We start from the raw sequence: 7,542 nt of genomic DNA on the forward strand, positions 1-7,542 counted from the left end.
TACCATTTGAGAGAATTAAAGGGTCTCGATTTGTTGACAAAAAAAGAGTTTCGATATGTTTTTTGAGCACATAAAATTGAACTTTCGGTCTGTATGTGGTTTGCTTGGTCCAATCTCTTGGATTCTGAATAATAAAAAAAATGGTGCACAATATTACAGTTATATCATCCTTTTTTTGGTTAATAAATAATGAAATACAATTTTATTAAAACAATGAAGGTAATATTGGGCCGGAGGATTCAGACAAACTTGTTACCTATGTATTTGGAAAACACTAAACCAGTGCACACCAAGTAAGTATGATCGATCCTAAACCATTCCAAATTAACTAACCCCTCTAAACTTGGACAGATATGATTTTAAGCTCAAAATCTTTTTCAGAAATACTTTCGGTCCATTAAGTTTCGAGGTAACCTGAACTTGATATCCCAATTCCCAATGGTATTTTGAAACTTGACGTAATAACAGAAATAGAACAATTAAAATTTAAACAGAGAAAAGAAGAAGTGTATTTTACTTTTTTCATCTGAAATAAAAGATACAACATGTATATGGAAATTTAACTTGAAGAAGACAAATGCGAAAATATGAAAACACAAAACAGTGCGACTGTTTTCACTTTATTATAACAACAAGATATAAATACATAATTATTATAGAAACATACTTGCACCATTATTATCCGATAATACAGAACCGGTTTTCTTATTTAGTCTTATGAGAAGTTTAAGCGCATCTGAAACCAGTTGGGGGATTGACACTGCAGGTATTAAGAAGCTGACCAAGTCTCACAGTGACGTCCACTAGATTGAGGACATTGACTCTAACGGCATTGCAGAGGCATACAGAGGCCACAGAGGCATCAAGCCCAGCCACGAGAGTGCAGCATTGGCTTACACTTCGAGGATTGATTAACACGCTGAGGCCAAGCACGTTGACACAAGCTTGAATGTCTCTGGGACACGTCGGAGCTTGAGGTGGTGGAGCCTGGGCCACGGTGAAGCCAAAGAAGACGAGGTTGATGGTGAGGATGAGAGCTATCGTGTTTTTCATCATGTTCTTTGAAGCCATGTTTTGAAAAATTGATTAAGCTCTCTTTTTGTTTCGGAGATGAGTATTACGTTGTGAGTAATTTGGGGAGCTGAGGATTTGTATTTATATTAAAAAAAAAAGATTGGCTGATTGAAGAATTCTTAAATGCCAACTGAACTGATTACACATTTGGTTAGTGAACTAATGTAACATTTGGTTCCACAAGTAGCATGCGTAAGTTGTACGGTTGTATATCAAAACCTCATTCAGAGAATAGGTTTGGCAAGGAAGTACTAGTTATTTAATGTAAGTTTTTGTATTGCCTCAAAACAATACAAAAATGTAACAAAGTTGTTATTCCTGCTGGACATATATATATATATATATATATATATATATATATATATATATATATATATATATTTATTATTAATTTTACATTTACCTTATTGCCGCGCACTTTGTAATACATGTACGTAAGTTAATTTATACATATAACTGATAGTGAAAACCTCATCCGGCCACAATTCAAACAAAGATGACTAATCAACCAACTTGGGGATAAAGTGATTCTTATGCTTATGTTTATTTAAGTTTAACGTTTGTACATAGGAAATGAGACTCAGTTAGTCAGTTTCTATTTTTACTGTTAATTTAGCGGCTTATCATATATATAAGTGTAGTAATTTCCTTTTTTTTTTTGTTTCTTTTTTTCTTTTAACTCTCAAGAATTTGAAAACTCATCTAGAGAATGTTAGTATTTAGAATGGAAATTAACCGATAAGTTTTGATTGAAACCCCAAAATTTATTTCTAGGTTTGGTTGTTTGATCAAATTCAGGTTTACTTAATAATTTCAACAACTCTACACTTATGTTTTAAAAGCATATCTTCATGTTCGAGCAGATACTATATGAAATCTACATGCTTTCGTTAAATATCTCTCTTTTTAACAAAGTTTGACAGATACATGCAAAAGTACTAATTAATACACATACACACAAATAGAGTGCATCATAGTTTTAAATCAAGTATTAATGTATGAAACACATCACATGCACGACAAAAAAATGTTTAATCCTCAACGGATTCAACTCTCTCAACCACGTTTATTCCTCTCTCCTCTAATCCTTTTTCCCACTCATAGCTACAAAACTCTTAATCTGGGGTTATTCTATATAGTGGAAACATGAGTGTCTTTTTTTTTTTCTTTTTCCACTTCTCTCAATCTCATCAGCAATGTATTTCTCGGGGACTAGCTTTTTGAGGTGTTATGATATACAAAAGTTTGCCACAATTAAGATTTTGATGTACTTATAGTGTTTAGAAGCTTTAATTAGTTGGTTTACGTTGAATACTGTGACTAAAAATTCTCTACCTTAGTTATTTGTCATTTTTTTTTTTTTTTTTTGATAAAAGCTTACAAAAAGTTTTTGGACACAGTAACAACGTAGAATATCGAAATCGTGAAAAAATGAAATAATTTTGCAGAATGTCATAAGTGAGAAAGAAAAAAAAAACTTGATTTGATTGCATATCTGCGAAAACTGGGTTGTATTTCTGCGCCGATGAGGTTGGTTGATTTGATTGCATATCTGCGGCGATGAGGTTGGTTGAGTTATATTATAATATTTTTGTACTAATTACAGAATTAAGATAGGGATATTGGTTAAAGAAATGATTCCACTAAAAACTGTGATAAAAAAGACTTGCGGATCGGAATCACGAATTCATTCAGCACTTTTCTGTAAATATAATTAATTAATTACGTAGCCACAGTTGTAGCTTTTGGTCCCTCTACACTCTACAGTCTACATGTGGCCTAAGTTGCAGTTTGAGGAAAAGGTTTGGCAAGTAAATTTAGTGATGCGAACAAACATTTCGTGAAGTCCGAAAACTCTAAAAAAAGTAAAGTTAACATCTTACAAGAAAGTTTGACAAAAAAAAAAAAAAAAAAAGTTTGACAAAAAAAAAAAAAAAATCTTATAAGAAAGAGATATGATATTTATAATTTAATACACTTAAAAGTACATAACCTAAACGATGTAAAAAAAAAAGAAGGGGTACATATCTAAGGGTTTGTGCTAATAATGTCATTGTATCAACATACACTAAACCTGCATAGTGTATATACACTTAAGATCGTTTAAATATACACTTAAGATCGTTTAAATAACTGTTAACAACATGAAAAATCATATAGTCATTTAAATATAATAAAAGTGGAAAGAATGCATTAGCCCATCTAATTAAAGACTTAAGGATCCAGGTAACGTAGGGTGAAGCCCACCTCAATGCCTAACATAGTTTGTCAATGGAACAAGTGGTACATAACCATCGAGTGAACATTTTAAAGTCTTATAAATACCCACAACCTCACTTAAATTTAGTTCACCAGTATCCATACATAATCCTCCGTTGAGGACATACCTCCATTGAAAAAATGGATAAAAAATGTACAAAAGCATCCCTAGCTTTTGTCTTTGCGCTCATCATCCTCTTCCTAGGCCACACCGAAGGGCAGCCTCGTCCCCGCACACCACCTCCACCATCAACCCCAAGAACTCCACCAACTAATCCTTCGCGTACACCACCAGATCCTCCTCCTAGAATTATCCCAACCACTCCTCCACGAACGCCATCGATATCTCCACCAAATTTTCCTCCACAGACACTACCAATACCACCTCCAAGAACCCAACCAACTTCATCGCCGCGTGCACCACCACAATCTCCACCAAAATCTACACCAACTTCTCCTCCGCGTGGATCACCAATGTCTCCGCCAAAAACTCCACCAATTTCATTTCCGCTTGCACCATCAAGTCCTCCACCAAGAATTCCACCAATGCTTCCTCCGCGTTCGCTTCCAGTGTCTCCACCAATATCTCCTCCACGGACACCACCAGTTTCTCCTCCAAGGACTCCCCCAACAACTCTCCCACAGGCAACACCAATATCTCCACCAAACTTTCTTCCAAGAACACCAACAATGCCTCCTACAAAAACCCCACCAACCTCTCCGCCAAGTGTAACACCACAATCACCGCCAAGATCTCCACCAACTCCTCCTCCGCGTGCACCACCAATTTCGCCACCAAGAACTTCACCAACTTCTCCTCCGCTTGCACCATCAGTTCCTACTCCACGGGCTCCCCCAACCATTACCCCACAGATATCACCGCTATCTCCACTAAGGAGCCCACAAACACCACCAATACCTTCTCCAAGGAGTCAACTAACTTCACCGCCGCGTGCACCACCAATGTCTCCGCCAAGAACTACACCAATTTCTCCTATGCTTGCACCATCAATTTCTCCACCAATGCTTCCTCCACGTGCATCTCCAGTGTCTCCACCAATTTCTCCTTCACGAACACCACCAGTTCTTTCTCCAAGGATTTCTCCAACCACTTCCCCACAGACAACACCGATTTCTCCTCGAACGAGTCCACCAAATTCTCTTCCACAAACACCACCAATGTTTCCACCAAAAAAATCACCAACTTCTCTCCCGCTTGCACCACTAGTTTCTCCACAAAGGAGTCCACCAAATTCTCCTCCACGGGCACCACCAATGCCTCCTCCAAGAACATCACCAACCTCACCGCCACGTGCACCACCACAATCTCCGCCAAAACCTACACCAACTTCTCCTCCGCTTGCACCACCAATGTCTCCGGCAAGAACTCCATCAATTTCTCCTTCGCTTGCACCATCAGTTCCTCCACCAAAAAGTCCACCAATGCTTCCTCCGCGTGCACCTCCAATATCTCCACCAGTAGCTCCACTATCGCCTCCTCCACAGACACCATTAATACCTCCTCGAAGAACTCCACCACCGCCTCCCCCGCGTGGCACATGCCCAAGGATTGGTGTGCAACTACGAATATGTGGCACTATTCTAAGTATTATTGATGGTTTCCTAGGATTTGGAAGGGCACAACCATGTTGTTCTCTCATTCGTAATCTTTCTGATGCTGACGCACTTGCTTGCCTTTGTGAATCAGTGAGAGCTCCAAGTCGCAGTCTCTCTCCTAATATCATCAACCTCTATAGAATATGTGGTCGTAGGATTCCTCCGGGGTTCACTTGCCCATAACCACCTCATTTGCCCCACAATATACTAAAACTCATTTACTATATACGCTTTGTCCGTAATTTTATTTTATATACTATATCCCAATAATCCAATAAAACATAAATAAAGTTTGTATGATATTTGATTGTGTCTTAATTAATATCTTTTCTAATCAAGTTGGAGTTACACATATTGCTAGGGAAAAAAAGAAAACAATTAAAGAATTCTATTAATCTTAAACAAAGTGATTTCATTTTTGATCCCCGCTTTAATAAGCTTTCATAACTCTTCCATATGGGAAACAAGTATATGCAGTTCTTAGATAATGAAAAGACTCATCAGCAGTCAAAGATTTCCTTCTAAATTAACGACAGGCCGACGGTCTATATATAAGTAATTGTTTTATCTCTCGACTGTAAATTTGGTGAAGCCACCATTAACCAGAGCATCAGTGGGTGTGGGTTCTTCTAAATGTGTTGCCCTTTTGGAGACCACATATATTATTTTGTTATATTTAAATTTTTAGATTTACAACTTAAAATCAATTAACAAATAATAGATCTATTGGATTTAGTAAAAACTGGTCATATAGTTTCGAGAAATTTCGTAAGTATTACTTGTTTTCCGTAGCAAGAAATAATTTGTTACAGTTTTGTGACAAATAAAATTAATAACTATTTGGGTGTAGCAAAATTTTCTATCATCACTAAGTGTAACAACTTGCTACAAATTAGCGACTATCATATATGTAACAAATTGCTACTATTTGCTACCTCCTAATGTAGCTATTTGTTACATAAAGCGTGTTTAAAAAACGTAACAATTTGATACAACAAACCACATAATACTTGCCGTACATTTGAGACAGTAAGCTACATTGTTAGTTGTCGTAAACTTGTAATTAATTGCTACGATAAACTTGTGGCTTATTAGTGACAATTTGTTTTGTCTCCGCCGTAGTAGAGTAGTTTCTAGTAGCTACGAAAATTTGTAACAAAGTAGCTTCTATTGGCTACATTGTATCTTGTCTTAGATTTTCTACAAGTACTAACTGCGTGGTTGTAACAATATAGCAACAATTAGTGTCGTAAAAAGCGTTAGTAATAGGGACAAAATGTTACGAAGAAAGGACAAAAACCACATCTTTCAATATTTGAAAACCCAGAATTTGCTACAACTTTCATTATCAAATTCAAAATGAAATAATATCCTGGGAAATGGTTGCCTTGTCGATGAAGTTTGGAAAAGTAGGGCCAAACAAAAGCTCCGATTTAAACATTCAGACAAAAGACAGAGCTTTTATGTTGGTAAAATTTATTCGACGTAAAATTTCTAATTAATATCTTTCAAAGGTTTAGATCTATTGGAATATATATGTTGCGGTTTTGGCATTGTCAAGCAGTTAAGTGTCTATTTTTTTAAAGGATTGAGGCAAGTTTTTAAAATAAGACAGTTTAATTCTTAACAATATTATTATCTAATTTTCATAATTAAAATATAATTGGGGAAAAACAAAATTCTAAAAGTTTACGAAATTTGGTTTTAAACTCAGGATGAACGCCCACAAATATACAGTTTTTATCAATTGATGTTCGATATTTACTTTCTGTACTTTTATTCTTTGAACTGAGTTACTATATAGTAACTTGATTATATAGTTATGTTTTTTTTTGCTACGGAAAAGTTAATAACAAATATTAACTACAAAAAGTTACGAATTAGTGGTGAATTATTAGATAATAGGTTTTGTTGCAAACTAGTTACTTTTCGTAGCTAGATAATTACAAATAGATACCGGGGTAAATTTGTAGCAAATTTGCTACAAAATTAGGGACAAAATATGTTGTAGCCCTGGTGCACACAGGAGAAATCGTCACAGATTGTTGTAAATAATTTATAAAATAATGTAAATAACAAAGACTGCCACACTTAGCCAAAATATTTTAGTTTGAGCTTAAGTTGTAAATCTAAGTACAAAATATCCCATTCTCATTCTCAAAGATCTGAGAAAAAAAACTTTTGGCCTCTCCATATCCCCTTCTCATTCATAGCTTTCTTTATTCTCCTCTTCTTTTTTTGTAAGCCTTTCATCTCCTCTCCTCTTCGATCTCATTGCATTGCCTCTTGCTTTCTCTCCTAAGATTTGTGGGCTTCACCAACCAGATCTAGGAACATTGGGAAGGGTTCACTTAAGAACAAAGGTGTTTAGCTTTAATTCGCCATTGAAAAAGGCATAACCTGGGTTTTATTGGGTTATCGGTTTTGTTATTTTTCTGATTGGGTTTTATTGGTCAGATAGTCAATTACTGGATCGGTTTTTAAAGGAAGAGGTTGTGGTGGGAGAAGATCTCATATACGGTGGCTTAGCCTAACGATAATTTATTTTTATCTTATCTCAATTTGTGGTGTTCTTATCTATGGTACATGTTA

General features: G+C 35.8%; 2 pseudogenes; both read right to left on the reverse strand.

The window, feature by feature from the left end:
* Positions 1–498: 498 nt before the first annotated feature.
* LOC104731257 (putative lipid-binding protein AIR1B pseudogene) lies at positions 499–1,144 on the reverse strand (annotated as a pseudogene).
* Positions 1,145–3,422: 2,278 nt separating this feature from the next.
* On the reverse strand, positions 3,423–5,078 carry LOC147930362 (uncharacterized; annotated as a pseudogene).
* Between the last annotated feature and the right edge of the window lie 2,464 nt (positions 5,079–7,542).

The sequence above is a fragment of the Camelina sativa genome, chromosome 12, assembly GCF_030686135.1.
Source record: "Camelina sativa cultivar CO46 ecotype springtype chromosome 12, ASM3068613v1".
Taxonomy (NCBI): Eukaryota; Viridiplantae; Streptophyta; class Magnoliopsida; order Brassicales; family Brassicaceae; genus Camelina; species Camelina sativa.